The sequence below is a fragment of the Corvus moneduloides genome, chromosome 2 (genome assembly GCF_009650955.1).
Source record: "Corvus moneduloides isolate bCorMon1 chromosome 2, bCorMon1.pri, whole genome shotgun sequence".
In the NCBI taxonomy this organism is placed as follows: Eukaryota; Metazoa; Chordata; class Aves; order Passeriformes; family Corvidae; genus Corvus; species Corvus moneduloides.
This window is the reverse complement of record NC_045477.1, coordinates 56,096,735-56,112,901: the sequence shown is the minus strand read 5'-3', so window position 1 is coordinate 56,112,901 and position 16,167 is coordinate 56,096,735. Positions and strand designations below refer to the sequence as shown.

Below are 16,167 nucleotides of genomic sequence, written 5' to 3'. Positions count from 1 at the left end.
GCTGGCCCGTACCGCCCCCAGCCGCCATGGCTCTGCCCGGCCGCGGCCTCAGCGTGGGGGGAGTGGGGCCTGCGGGCGCCGCGGGGTTGCAAAATGTTAAATATGTAAACATTTTCTTAAGGAAGGTTGCTCTGTGATGCTTGATCTTTATATACTTTGAAGCCTAATCAGAAAGGAGATTTAATCTGTGAAACAGCAGCGAACGAACTCTAATTGATGGTCAGGTGTTACGAAGACTTAATTGCTTGACGGTAGAATTGCCTTGATAAATTTTAGGGTTCGACATGCTTTAGTGGTCTCAGACCTAGGGAGGGGTTAGCAAAGCTTGGGTGAAGAACCTTCACCCAAGAAGGGGAGAGTGATGTGCTGCTGACAGTGGGCACAAAGAATGCAGAATTCATGGGCCGCAAGGACATTTGGCAGAACTCCTAGGGCAGGGAAGAAAATAACCAAGAAAACTCATTAACTGTGCTGAAATCAGCTCTAATTGGGTAGAAGATAATTCTGATGGGGAGATTGTGACCATCAACTCGCAACCCACTGACTCAAGAAAACCCACTGACTCAAGAGAAAAACTAAGCGTACAGGCTAATTAGCAGGAGAAGCGAGACAATCACTACGCAATAGAAGACAGAACACTAATCAATAAGAGAACTAGGTAACTTGTAGCCAATGAACACTGATGCCTTTGTTAACTAAAATGTATAAATAGTGAAGAGTTTTGGTAGTCATCGTGCTGGCCTTGAGGATTCCCTGCCCAGCACCCCTTTTTGCATAGAACTGTAAATAAATGCCTGGACTTTGTGTGTGGATTGGCCTCTTGCACACGGTGTAAAAGAACCTATTTTGGGACAACAGTGGTGCTGCTCCCACCTCAGCGCTTTGGACCAGAAGTGAAGTGGGGGCAGCTGTGCCCTGGGCACCTCCAAACCCCCATGCTGCAGAGGTGGCCCTCCTGGCTCAGAAGAAAAAAATCTGGAGCAGTAAAAAATGAAGAATGAAATAGAAAGTGAATCCAGGGAATCCAATAATAGTGAACTATTCAAAGCAGCATTTCTGTTCATGTCATTGTCCCTCAACCACTTCAAGGCGGAAGAAAGTTGCTGAAGTGGCCTGAGCTGGGACCACTGCATCATTGCATTCCAAATGTTTTACCTCCCCTCAGGATTTCAGAGTTCTTCATGGCAGCTGCCGCCAGACAGACTGCTGATTTTATAATAAACCTGAATTCTAGTGGAGGTGTTTGACACCTCACCTGCAAGATCACAAAGTAAAGAAGATACTTGGCAGTGTTTCAATTTTATTCATAACCCAAATTATCCCACTTTGTGCTGTTCTTTTATTATTTATTTCTTTCTTTATTAATTTGCAGTTAAACATGCCGTCAAAAAAATGTCCTCAGCAAAGCTCCCTCCTACTTTGTAGCCTTGTACCATGTACTGCATTGGCAGGGACTGGTTTTGCCTGTAACATTTTGCAGTCTTGACTTTTCCAATGCGACAGTAATTCCTTTTCTATTTTTGATCCCTAATTCTAGCAACGCACAGTACTGACAATTTCGTCCCCCCGTTACCTTCTATTTGGACTGCAGCTGCTGGACCCTGGACCTGGGCCTTGCATCCTGTCTGCCAGAGCAGCTTTCCTATCCTGCCTCTGTACTTGGATGTAGTTGGTACAAATGGTCTGTCTCTGAGCTGTTTAAATTTCCTTGTCTCAACTTCTCTTTTTCAAGCTGTGTTTAAGTTGCCATTAATCAAATTAAATTGTGTTTCTTCACTAGTATTTCTCAAGTACTCTTCAGGCAGTTCCTTCCATCTCTATGTGTGCATTTTGTAGCTCTCTTAAATGTCTCTCACTAGCAAGATAGTTATTTATTTGAGCTGAACTGTATCCAGTCTGTTTTCTCTCTTTTATATATACACAGTTGTTGTTACACACAGCTCATTTTCTCTGGTATCTACAATTGTTTTTATCTATTTATCTATTGTCAGTATGAAACCACTCAGGCAGTGATACTGATAAGATTTTGATGTGTTCCTGCTCTTCCTATCCAAGTCCATTTGATAACCTCTGCCCTATTTACTCCCATTTCAGAGTAATATATTTAGAAGGATTCACCTAAGAGCCTGCTGATGAGTTTCCCTGGCATCCTCACATCTCCATGATGTCAAGATGTAAGCATTATTTTTATGTCTTTTCAATCAAAAAAGACTTAACATAAATGCATGGGTAAATGATGTGAGGGCTATGTTTCAGCCCTCCAGAGAGCTGTTTTCATGGCACAGAGCTGACACACCTGGGTAGAGTTAAGAACAGTGTAAGGCAGAGGGAGCCAAGCTAGTGCAGTCTCTTCTGTGCTGTGGTATAGATCTTTCTAGTATCTTTGGTTATGCACATTTGTTTAACCTTAATTCCATTTCTGTATCCTTTAAGACAGTGTCTGCAGTTCTCACCTGTGAATCCATTTTGTTAGCATTCTGCCTATCACTTCAAATTCTCTAAAAAATACCAGATGTGAAGTGGGCTTCCTTTCCTTCATCATTAAAAGGCTTCTCATGTGGTACAGCAGGACAACCAGTAAACGTGAGGATATTAAAAGAAAAGAATGACATATACTCACTTTGGAAAATCTTTTGGCTTATGTACTCTTGCTTTATATATTACTTTATTGTTGTATTCCAGTATAGCACATGCTATTCCAACATACTTTCTCTGCTTTACAGTCATTTTTTCTCAGCTTTTTCTGTGATCTCATCTTCACTTTGGTTATACAGAGTTCTGAATTTACACTTCACTGTTGACTTTGCCAGGAGATTATTTGTATGCTCTTCTTTTCCATAAAGAACTTCTCCAGTATTCTCTATAGCAATTGTTTATAATTTAGTCTTTTATACTTCTAATGTGATATTTATCTAAACTGTCTTAAAATGTCTTATGGCAGGCTGTCAGTCATTTTCGAGAAACATATATGCTGGCAACAGTATCATCCCTCAGTATATTTCATGCTGGCTGTATTGACACAACCTGTTTCAAGTCTTTAGCTTTTCAAGGGAGAAAGTTTGCACAGGGAAAGGGAGGATTTTCTGCCACTGTATTGTTATTGATTATCTTTATTATTTTTCCTTCCTGCTACATCCATCTATCTTACCTTTTATTCCTAGGTAGAAGTTAGATCTGAATTTCTTTTCTTTCTTTCTTTTACACCCTCACTTAATCTGTGTACATTGAGGATTTTTTCTGCTTTGCTCCATTTGTTGATTTCATTATTTCCTTTTTGCTCATTAGGGAGTTAATGTGTCATTTGAGTCCCTAGGTCTTTTCAGGGACACAGCATTGTCCTTTTGTCTTGCTTGCACTGTAATCCAAGTGACATAGCTCCCGTGGCTCCTCTTTCACTTGGCTTTATCTTGGATTGGTGCTTCTGCAGCACTGCCCTGGTGGTCAGGAATGGCCTCAATAACTCTGAGCTGCTGTGAGGCTGAGCATGTTCATAAATCTTCTTTGCAGAGAGGCTGTGGAAAATATATACACATATATATATTCTGCAGTTGCAGAAACAAATAACTTGTGATAAGAAAATAGAAAAAGTAATGTTTTTTGAAAAATTCTTTGTCCCTGGAGCAGTTAAAGCACTTACAACTTTTCCAAGGGAAAAAAACCCAATCATCCTTCTTTTATTAGAATAATGTAAGAAATATTAATAATACTTTCCTATCACTTCAGAAAAATGGAAAATTAAGCACATTACAACTGATGTTAAATCTAGTGAGGAATATGCTCCTGATAATTCTGATGGAAAGTATTTTCCTCTTAATGTGTTACAATTAAAAATGAAGCAGTCTTGTTTTTTCATAGTAAATTAACTGCACATATTTGTGTTATGTCTTTGTTTTCTATTTCTTTCTAGTACAGATTAATTGTGAACTTATGAAGAGTCTGCTTGTTTGAGAAATTTTTCCACATGCATGTATTTACTGAGCCCTTGAGGCTGGTATTTTGAATTCAGATATTCAAGTAAACTTAGATGTATAATTGCAGCTAAGGAAAGATATTGGCTGACAGAAATGTAATGGTGAAGATCTGATTTAGCAAATGCCAAAGGACAAATTTAAATTCAATTTAAGCCAATAAATAGCATAGTAGAACATTAGGGCTTATCTTATTAATGGGATCTGCAAGGAGAGGTGGAGGCATAAATGCCATTTGTTTAGGCTTGTGGTTGTCTTTCCAAGGGAGACAGGCTTTTCTTTAGGTCTTTTGGAATAAGTTAAGATCAGCAACACCAACTAGCATTCCTTGATCCCTACATGAGCCTTGAAGTAATACATGTTGTCCTGGGTTGCAGTGTATTCTATTACCATCCCCATCAGCTGTTGAAATCAGGTGGGGCAGTGTTTCCTTGCCTCCTCCCCCCAGACTATCTTTCTGTTAATTGCCCATCATTGTCCTGCCGCCTGACTCAGAGATAACTCCCTCCGGACTATCTTCTGTTAATGAGCCTAATCAACACTTTGCCTCATGACTCGTTACCCCATTGTGAGATGCTCCACCCAGAGGGAGGAACCAAGCATCCCATCGTGGATATAAGCTGAGGCTGAACACCAGAGAGACTGGCTTCCCACTGGATTTCCAGAGGACAGGAGCTACACAGCCACCATTGGACTTCCTGAGGAAGAGCAGACTCTTTTACTACAGGATCACTGCTTCAGAGGACTGCAGCCACCATTCTACCAGACTGCTACCACCACCCTGCCTAACAGGGTGTCAGGTTGTACCTTGACTCTGTCAGTTTGACAGTGTTTTCTTTTACCTTTTTTTTCCCCTTTTCTTTAATTTCCATTAAATTGTTATTCTGACTTGGTGCCTCCCACTGGTTTGTTTTCAAACTAGTACATAATTTGGCGCCCAACGTGGGGCTTGCTCTGAGAAAAAGTCAGAATTACAATTTTGTATAAGCAGAAATCTATTCACCATGGTGCTCAGCTTGTCTATATGGGTACTGTATCTTGCTCTCTATATTTTTCCTCACATGGGAAACTACCTGCCTGTAGTATTACTCCTGTTAAAACCAGGGAATGGTATGAGAATTGCTTTAATGGTTTATTATGTCTACAGCATAATAACCTGTGAGGCGATGAATACCATTCGGAGTATATACTCAGTTTTGTTTGGCTGTCCTAGTCTGGGCTCCTATGTCTGGGATCTCCTCAACAATCGCACCCAGCCCCTGGTGGGAGGAGTAGAGAGTGGTTTCTTCCAGCCTTTCAGGCCAGGCACAGCAGTTTTTGAAAATATTGAATTCCCTCTGGATGTTAAAGACGGCATAAACTTGCTGTCAGTTCTGCTTTGTCTTCTCTGTACAGCCTGCACCATGTACACCATGTTTAGAATCAGAGCTATGGCACAGCATCCTCAGGATGAGGGAGGGAAAAAGAGCAGAGCAACAAACACCATGCCTACGCAGACTGACACAGAGGAGAAAGGAACCAAATGCAAAGCAACAGCGTCCATGTCTACGCAGACTGTCACCGAGGAGAAAGAACCCAGATGCAAGACAACAGCGTCCATGTCCACGCAGACTGACACAGAGGAGAAAGAACCCAGACGCAAGACAACAGCGTCCATGTCCACGCAGACTGACACAGAGGAGAAAGAACCCAGACGCAAGACAACAGCGTCCATGTCCACGCAGACTGACACAGAGGAGAAAGAACCCAGACGCAAGACAACAGCGTCCATGTCCACGCAGACTGACACAGAGGAGAAGGGAACCAAAAGCACTGTCAGCGTCCCCATGCAAACCATCACTGAACCAGAACAGCCTAAACCGATTGCAGTTGCCCCCGTTCAGAAGAAGAAATCAAAAAGCAAATCAGTCCGCATAGTGACTGACGAGGATGCAGCAGGACCTTCGCACCCAGCAGAAGAGGCAGAGCCAGAGATCATCACTCGGTCGCTATCCCTGGGTGAGCTGCGAGACCTGCGGAGGGAATTCACCCGCCAGACGAACGAGTCTATCCTGACCTGGCTGCTCCGCATCTGGGACGCTGCAGCCAATGACACCATTCTGGATGGAAGTGAGGCCAGGCAACTGGGATCTCTGTCCCGGGATGTGGTCATTGACCAGGGGATCGGGAGAACCCAAGAAACCCTCAGCCTCTGGCGGCGACTGCTTACAAGTGTAAGGGACAGGTACCTTTGTAAAGAAGACCTCCAGGTGCACCAAGGAAAATGGAGCACAATGGAACAAGGTATCCGGTGCCTGAGGGAATTGGCTGTGCTGGAGATCATTTTCTCAGAAGATGAGAGATTTCCTAAGAGCCCAGATGGTGTCCAGTGCACGTCACAGATGTGGTTGAGGTTCGCACGCCTTGGACCAGAGATATACTCCCGTTACCTGGCAACGCTGCAATGGAGGGAAGGTGAGGACAGGGTGGGCGTCTTGGTGAACAAACTGAGGATTTACGAGGACACCGTCACAGCCCCGTTTCGCACCCATGTCTCATCCGTGGAAACGAGTCTTTTGGCTGAGCAAGTCCGGAGCTTGATTGAAGAAGGCCATCAGAAACTGAAAAAGGAACTTAAGGAAGAGATTTACCACATCCCACCAGAACCAACAAGAGTCTCTGCCATTAGGAGCCGGCGACCCCCAACCAGGGAGAGAGGATACACCCCACGAGGTAACCTCTGGTTTTTCCTTCAGGAACATGGAGAAGACATGAGTAAGTGGGATGGAAAACCCACCTCCTCCTTAGCAGCTCGGGTACGTGAACTAAAAAGAGGGACAGCTACCACAAGAAGCGCATCTAGAGTCAACATTGCTCCGGTCTCCCGCACACAGAACTCCAGACGGTACAGGAATGATAATATGACCGATCCTCTTGAAGGGACCTCAGGAACGTATTCACCGGAAGGGAGCAACATGCAACATGACCAGGAATAGAGGGGCCCTGCCTCTAGCCAGGTAGAGGAAAGGGAGAATCGGGTCTTTTGGACTGTGTGGGTCCGATGGCCTGGCACACCTGACCCACAAAGATACACGGCTTTGGTTGACACCGGTGCTCAATGTACTCTGATGCCATCAAGGTATGTGGGAGCAGAACCCATTTCTATTTCTGGGGTGACAGGAGGATCCCAGCAGCTGACTGTACTGGAAGCTGAAGTGAGTTTAACTGGGAACGAGTGGCAGAAACACCCCATCGTGACTGGCCCGGAGGCCCCGTGCATTCTCGGCATAGACTATCTCGGAAATGGATATTTCAAGGACCCAAAAGGACATCGTTGGGCTTTTGGGATAGCTGCTGTGGAGACAGAAGATATCAGACAACTGAGTACATTGCCTGGCCTCTCAGATGACCCCTCTGCCGTGGGACTGCTAAGAGTTGCAGAACAACAGGTGCCAATCGCCACAGCAACAGTGCACCGTCGGCAATACCGCACCGACAGAGACTCTGTGGTTCCCATCCATGAGATGATTCGCAAACTGGAGAGCCAGGGGGTGGTCAGCAAGGTCCATTCACCTTTCAACAGCCCTATATGGCCAGTGCGTAAGTCCAGTGGAGAATGGAGGCTGACGGTGGACTACCGTGGCCTGAATGAGGTCACGCCACCATTGAGCGCTGCTGTGCCGGACATGTTGGAACTTCAGTACGAGCTGGAGTCCAAAGCAGCGAAGTGGTATGCCACTATTGACATTGCCAATGCCTTCTTCTCCATTCCTTTGGCAGCAGAATGCAGGCCCCAGTTTGCTTTTACCTGGAAGGGTGTGCAATACACCTGGAACCGACTGCCCCAGGGGTGGAAGCACAGTCCCACCATTTGCCATGGACTGATCCAGACTGCATTGGAAAAGGGTGAGGCTCCAGAACATCTGCAATACATCGATGACATCATCGTGTGGGGAAACACAGCAAAGGAAGTGTTTGAGAAAGGAGAGAAAATCATCCAGATTCTCCTGGAAGCTGGCTTTGCCATCAAAAGGAGCAAAGTCAAGGGACCTGCCCGAGAGATCCAGTTCCTGGGAGTAAAGTGGCAAGATGGACGACGTCAGATTCCCACTGAGGTCATCAATAAGATCACTGCGATGTCTCCACCGACCAGCAAGAAGGAAACACAAGCTTTCCTAGGCGCCATAGGTTTCTGGAGGATGCACATTCCTGAGTACAGCCAGATCGTGAGCCCTCTCTACCTGGTTACCCGCAAGAAGAATGATTTCCACTGGGGCCCCGAACAGCAGCAGGCCTTTGCCCAGATCAAGCAGGAAATCGCTCATGCGGTAGCCCTTGGCCCAGTCAGGACAGGACCAGAGGTGAAGAACGTGCTCTACTCTGCAGCCGGGAACAATGGTCTGTCCTGGAGCCTCTGGCAGAAGGTGCCTGGTGAGACTCGTGGCCGACCACTGGGATTCTGGAGCCGAAGCTACAGAGGGTCTGAAGCTAACTACACTCCCACAGAGAAGGAAATCTTGGCAGCCTATGAAGGAGTCCAAGCTGCCTCAGAGGTAATTGGCACTGAAGCACAGTTGCTTCTGGCACCCCGACTACCGGTGCTGGGTTGGATGTTCAAGGGAAAGGTTCCTTCCACGCATCATGCCACCGACACCACATGGAGCAAGTGGATCGCCCTCATCACACAGCGTGCCCGTATTGGAAACCCGAATCGCCCTGGGATTCTAGAAATTATAACAAACTGGCCTGAAGGTGAGACTTTTGGATTATCCTCTGAAGAAGAGGAAGAGCAAGTGACTCGTGCTGAGGAAGCCCCACCATATAATGAGCTACCGGAGACTGAAAGACGTTATGCCCTCTTCACTGATGGTTCCTGCCGAATTGTAGGCGCTAACCGGAAGTGGAAAGCTGCAGTATGGAGCCCCACACGACGAGTTGCACAAGCTACCGAGGGACAAGGTGGATCGAGTCAGGTTGCAGAGCTTAAAGCCGTCCAGCTGGCTTTGGATATCGCTGAACGAGAGAAGTGGCCGAGGCTCTATCTCTACACCGACTCATGGATGGTAGCTAATGCTCTGTGGGGATGGCTGTATCGCTGGAGAAAGGCCAACTGGCAGCGCAGAGGGAAACCCATCTGGGCTGCTGAGATTTGGCAGGACATCGCCGCCCGAGTAGAGAAGCTGACCGTGAAGGTTCGACACGTGGATGCGCACGTACCCAAGAGTCGGGCTAATGAAGAGCATCGCAACAACGAGCAGGTGGACCGAGCTGCCAAGGTGAAAGTATCACAGGTGGATCTGGACTGGCAGCACAAGGGAGAATTATTCCTAGCTCGTTGGGCCCATGATGCCTCTGGTCATCAGGGGAGAGATGCAACATACCGATGGGCCCGTGACCGAGGGGTGGACCTTTCCATGGACAGCATCTCACAGGTCATCCACAGTTGTGAGACCTGTGCTGCAATCAAACACGCCAAGCGGGTGAAGCCTCTGTGGTATGGTGGACGATGGTCAAAGTACAGGTATGGTGAAGCCTGGCAAGTTGACTACATCACCCTTCCCCAAACCCGCCAAGGCAAGCACTACGTGTTGACCATGGTTGAAGCAACCACTGGATGGCTGGAGACCTACCCTGTGCCTCATGCTACAGCCCGGAACACCATCCTGGGCCTGGAAAAGCAAGTCCTGTGGAGACATGGCACCCCTGATAGGATCGAGTCAGACAACGGGACTCATTTTAAGAACAGCCTCATCAACACCTGGGCCAGAGAACACGGTATCGAATGGATATATCATATTCCTTATCATGCACCAGCTGCTGGAAAAGTTGAACGCTGCAATGGACTACTTAAAACTACCCTAAAGGCACTTGGTGGGGGGACCTTCAAAAATTGGGAAGTGAACTTAGCAAAGGCCACCTGGATAGTCAATACCCGAGGGTCCATCAATCGAGCTGGTCCTGCCGAGTCTGAACCCTTGCACACAGTGGATGGAGATAGAGTCCCTGCGGTACACCTGAGAGGTATTTTAGGAAAGACTGTTTGGATTAATCCCACCTCAGGCAAAGACAAACCCATCCGTGGGATTGTCTTTGCTCAAGGACCTGGTTGCACTTGGTGGGTAATGCAGAAAGATGGGGAAACCCGTTGTGTACCACAAGGAGACCTAATCTTAGGTGAGAACGGTGTGTAGGTTTCACTGTGTGTATATATATATATATATGTATGTGTGTTTTAGAGTTTAAGAAGGTATTGATTTGGGATAATGTAGATGGTAATAGAATAAGGGGTGGATAATGTCCTGGGTTGCAGTGTATTCTATTACCATCCCCATCAGCTGTTGAAATCAGGTGGGGCAGTGTTTCCTTGCCTCCTCCCCCCAGACTATCTTTCTGTTAATTGCCCATCATTGTCCTGCCGCCTGACTCAGAGATAACTCCCTCCGGACTATCTTCTGTTAATGAGCCTAATCAACACTTTGCCTCATGACTCGTTACCCCATTGTGAGATGCTCCACCCAGAGGGAGGAACCAAGCATCCCATCGTGGATATAAGCTGAGGCTGAACACCAGAGAGACTGGCTTCCCACTGGATTTCCAGAGGACAGGAGCTACACAGCCACCATTGGACTTCCTGAGGAAGAGCAGACTCTTTTACTACAGGATCACTGCTTCAGAGGACTGCAGCCACCATTCTACCAGACTGCTACCACCACCCTGCCTAACAGGGTGTCAGGTTGTACCTTGACTCTGTCAGTTTGACAGTGTTTTCTTTTACCTTTTTTTTTCCCCTTTTCTTTAATTTCCATTAAATTGTTATTCTGACTTGGTGCCTCCCACTGGTTTGTTTTCAAACTAGTACACATGTACAGTAGACTTTCTTTCTTGGTCTTGGTGGACAGTTCAGGCCACGGACTTGAAGACATTTGTCAAAATTAGAGTCAAAGTAGCAGAAAGAATCTTCATGTGTATCATAAATTCTTCCTGTGAGGACTATTTAAATCTGTTACCTATAATGAGGTAAGACAGAGAGTCATGCAAAATTCAAATAAAATATTATTTTAAAGAGCATGGCTTTTAGAAAGGCTGAGGAAAAGGCAGTAATTTATTGCTGTCAAAATGAATATGGTAACATGCCTACATGGCTTTTGGAACAACTGGCATGATCCCCAGGAGAAAGAATATTTTTTCAATAATATCTAAGATTCACATAGGAAGTACAGGCAATGAAAGAGTCGGAAGGTTCCAAACATCTTTTAAGATGAAAAAGTAAAAGTGGGTGCTTATATTGCCCAAAGACAATTGGCAAAAAACTTAATTGATCTAAATTTTAAGAAAAGGTAAGTCTTCTGAAAGTTTAAAAAAAGAACGAATCTTGAATGGAATGAGTTTTCAGTCACTAATATAGGGATTATTTAGCAATAATTAGTGTCTAAAAGTGTCTAAATTAGTGTCTAAAAGATCAAGCAAATGACAGGCAGGTCAGCCTTACCATCATTCCCAGGAAAGTAATGGAGCAGATCCTCCTGGAAGCCATTTGCAGGTATAAAAAGAACAAGAAGGTGGTTAGGAATAGCCAACATGGATTTACCAAGAGCACAGCACACCCAACCAGTCTAATTACCTTCTGAAGAGAATTCTGCTTCAATGGACAAAGCAGGAGCAGTGGAAGTTGTATACTTTCACAGGAGCTTTGAAAGAACTTCTAATAGTCTCCTTGTGTCCTTTTAACAAGATTGGAGAAATATGAGCTTGATTAGTGGATAATGAGGTGAGTGGAATATTGGCCGGGTTGCTGGGCTTGGAGAGTATTGATCAGCAGTCCAGAGTCCAGCTGTCAGAGTGACACCCCTCAGGGATCAATACGAGGGACAGGACTGTTTAGTGTCTTTATTAATGACGTGGGTGATGAGATGGAGTACAGTCTGAGATATGTAGGTAAGAAAAAGCCAGTTTATATTACTCCTTGCAGTAACAAAGATAGAGACAGAAGGCTAATAGATCTTTGTGAAAAGAAGGGACTTCAGTTTAGAAACATATTCTGGAGTTCTGGAAAAAAAAATCTAAGTTGCAATAAGGAAGGGGCTATGGATAATAGGGCTCATTGAAAAAAAAGGAAAGAGCTTATTGCCATTGACAGTGACCAGGTCCACAGTGCAAAGCACTGTAGAAAAATCTATTGAAGCAAACCTGCTGACTTGAACTGTTCACTGTCTACAAGACAAAAAGGGGGGAAAAATATTTTCTACACTTTTAATGTGGAGAACAGAAATGTTGACTTCCAGAGTGCAGCCATGATGATTATGCTTCTGTGGAAACTTCATCCTTTGTTTTATGCATAGTTGTAGGCAGAAATTCCAAATATTTTGGTGGAGTAACTGTTGGACTAGTCTGCTTCTGAATCCTGAGATTTTCCACCTTTGTTTGACCCTGAATAGTTCCATTTCTTTCAAAAATTTTCTAAAGTAGGTATCCTGCCTTGGATTAATTTTCAGGTCCTGTGTGCTGCTTCCCAAATGGCTACCATTTTTTTCTCATGGCAAGTATCAAATTTTAGGATATTTATTTAGGACTTTTAGGATAATGTGTCTTTCTTTGGATCATTCAAGGTATCACAAGTGCTGTACTTCATCTCAGGAAGTGCCTTTATAAACTACTTTTGAAACATATTTTTTCTGGTTCTACAAACCTGAAGTAAGTAAACCTGACTCATTTCAAACACATAAACCTCAATTGCAATAACTGTGCATTGCTAGAAATTTTGTTTTCATGGGTCAATAGGAACTGGAGATTTCCAGATGTGCTTGGAAATCTCTTTGCTTATAGGAAGGGGACCTTCATCCATGTCTTTTAAGTTCTGTGTTCTGTTCCTAGCTCACTCAGTGGCTTCTTTTGCTGATTTTATCTCACTGTACCTCAGTTGCCCATCAGCAAATAAGTCCCCAGCAATAGTTGTCTCTTCCTGAAAACAATTGTAAGAATAAATAAAAGTGAATGTAGTCTGACAGTGATTGCAGTAATCTGTTTAACATGCGTCTTTCCCCATTTTTATCCTTAGATGTAGATCTGTAAGGTGAAACCTCACTTAATATGTCGGAGTGTGCTCCTGTTTCATCAGCCACTGGCTTCTGGGGCAGATCAGAAGATGACACAGCTCAATCTTTTTACCTTCTCCCAGGTGGTTATTCCTCAAAAGACCCATTCAGCAGAGAAGCTGTTTTTCCTCAAGGATCCCCAATGTGACTGATTATACTCCCATTACAGGAGGAAATTTATTTCTTATGCCTATCTCTTGGGGCTTAGCCTTAGCCCCAGAAGCCGCAAGTATTTAATTTTGGAAAGCAAAGTTATGTGTCTACATTACATCTGCTGTTAGTTTTGAATGGAGATACTTTATACTTGTGGGATTTGAAGACTGGGATTTTCTTCAGTAGGCAATTCCAAAGGGTAATTCTTTCCACTTGCTTAAAATACTAATTTTAGGTTGCCTTTCTTTCTCTATTGCTTCTAGGAGCTGGCTCAACTGGCTTAGGCCTGGACATTTAAGTAGGAGTCACCAGCAGTTCCCAGTCTAAATGACTCCATGAAATAATTTTTCAACTTGCACACTTTTTGCTTTTTCTGCAAAGAGACATGGATCAGCCAAACATCTTTGTCATTTCAAATTATTCAGCATCAGAGACTTTACAGAACAAATATGTTGTAAATTTGCTTGGAAACTCAGCAACCATCATTTTAACTACTGATTTCTTTGCTTCCATTTCCTGCGGCAGTTGTGTGGTTGCAGGAATATAATTTTTACTGCTGGGTTTCTGAGAGCTGTGAAGAAGTGTTTAAGGATTCTGAGACTCTCCATCTCTTCTACTGGTACAGAACACTTATCATATAACAGGAAGAATAAAAGTGAGCTCATAAAATGCTAATATTTTTATTGTCAGTGAATTGTGACCTAAGAATTTGCAAATAAACTCCTTGAGGTTTTTTTATGTCAATTGCAAATGCACTTGCCGAAATATTTACGGAAGAGAAGGTGTCCTACCTCCATGGTGACAACTGATGATACTGACAAGAAACTGTCCTTACTTCTGAGGTTTTTTTAGTCTTTGACAAGGGACTTTGTTGATGCATATACAATGCTGACTCCCTTCAGAGAATACATCCATAAAAGAAACTTAGTATCTTCTTTTCCAAATATCTTTGCTTTTATGTCTTGAAGTGCCATATTGATAAACTAAATGTATTATCTGTCAATGATCAGTGCAAATTATGTAGAAACAGGTATTCTGGAAAGGAGTTTTCCAAAGAACATAAGAAATTAAGGTACGCTGGAGCCTACCTACAGAGGTCTAGTAGTACTGAGGTAAAACTGAGTGGATTTGCAATTCAGGGATCTTATCTGGTACGTTTCACCCTGTGGTATGTCACATATTTGCAGGTAAAATAATCTGATTGCCTGTGTCTGATAGCTTCTGAAAAATACAGCTTTGTATGCTTTTTTCTACACATTATAAAGGTTGATGAAATCTTAAGATTGGAGCAAGGTTTTGAAGGGATTACTTATTAACAACTGTACTGCTTTGATATGCATTGCCATTGCAAACAAGAGCTTGTATGCTGCAAGACCAGTTGGAGGAATAAATTTTGGTTTTAAGACAGAGAAAACGAAAACTATTAAAATCCACTTGGGGTTCTTATTTCAATGTTCTTTGTGAAAGAAAATACTGGCAATAGATGGCACTGTGGTTCTGTGACCCGGGGGTTATTTGTGTCTCTATAGCTGTGCAACGCGGTTTGTGCTGCTCTGGAGGTGGGCTGAACCAGGCCGGACACCAGGTGCCCACCAAAATCCCACTCCTCTTCTCAGCCAGGCCGGGCAGGGGAAATGCAAGGAAAGGTTCGTGGGTCGAGATAAGGGGAGGAAGAGATCAGTCACCAATTACTGTCATGAGAGAAACAGTCTTACCTTGGGGAAATTAGTTTAATTTATTGCCAATCAAATCAGAGTAGGCTAATGAGATATAAAAGCTAAATCTTAAGACAGCTTTACCCCTCCACCCCTCTCCCTTCTTCTTAGGCTTAGCTTCACTCCCGATTTTCTCTGCTTTCACTGCAGTGGCACAGAGGGATGGGGAATGGGAGCTGTGGTTAGTCATTACATGTGGTTTCTGCTGTCCCTTCCTCCTCAGGGAGAGGACTCCTCTTCCCCTGCTCCAGCGTGTGGTCTCTCCCACTGGAGACAGTCCTTCGTGAACTTCTCCAGCATACATCCTTCCCTCGGGCTGCAGTTCTTCATGAACTGCTCCATTGTGGGTCATGAGTCCTGCCAGCAAACCTGCTCCAGAGGGGCTGCTCTCTCCACTGGCTTCCCACAGATGCTGCCAGGAGCCTGCTCCAGCACGGGCTTCCCACGGGCTCACAGCCTCCTTGGGCATTCACCTGCTCCAGTGTGGAGTTCTCCACGGGCTGCAGGGGGACACGTGCTCCCCCATGGATCCCCATGGGCTGCAGGGGCACAGCTGACTCTCCATGGTCTGCACCAGGGGCTGTAGGGGAATCTGCTCTGGTGCCTGGAGCACCTCCTGCCCCTCCTTCTCCACTGGCCTTGGTGTCTGCAGGGCTGTTCCTCTCACATAGTCTCACTCCTCTCTCTGGCTGCAATGGTGCAGCTTTTCCCCACTTCTTAAGTCTGTTCTCCCATTGGCACCATCATGGCTGCTGCTGGGCTCGGCCTTGGCCAGAGGTTCATCCATCCTGGAGCCGGCTGACATCGGATCTGTCAGATATGGGCAAAACTTCTGGCGGCTTCTCACAGATCCCATTCCTGTGGCTTGCCCACTAATAAAACCTTGCCATGCAAACCAATACAGCTTATTCATTTTAATCTTATAGTTCTACTTCTTAGTGAAATTTATTTAATTGGCTTTCTACTACTGCAAGTACACTGTTTCTGAGACCGAAATGTATTAAGTTGTATGTACTTACCCAAGACTACTTCTTCAGTAGAAAGATGGCTGTCCTTAGAAAAAGAGAATAATTACAATGGCTCATTTTGGACCAGTTTACTGAGATAGTTAAATTCTGCAACATGCTCTTTCTTTTTGTCCAGCAAAATATTTAAAATTACTTTAGCCTTCAGCAGACGTTGTACTGAATATTTATGGGAGAAATAAAACCAAACCAAATTAGCTTCTTAAGACAAACCTTCAGTTTATAAAACAACTGA

At 44.5% G+C, this 16,167-nt stretch overlaps 1 long non-coding RNA gene across 1 annotated transcript; it reads left to right on the top strand.

The window, feature by feature from the left end:
- Nucleotides 1–18: 18 nt before the first annotated feature.
- Nucleotides 19–13,867, top strand: LOC116439778. The gene is made up of 3 exons (XR_004238272.1): nucleotides 19–1,681; nucleotides 2,095–2,174; nucleotides 13,456–13,867. It is a non-coding gene; the product is annotated as an uncharacterized LOC116439778 (long non-coding RNA).
- Nucleotides 13,868–16,167: the final 2,300 nt, after the last annotated feature.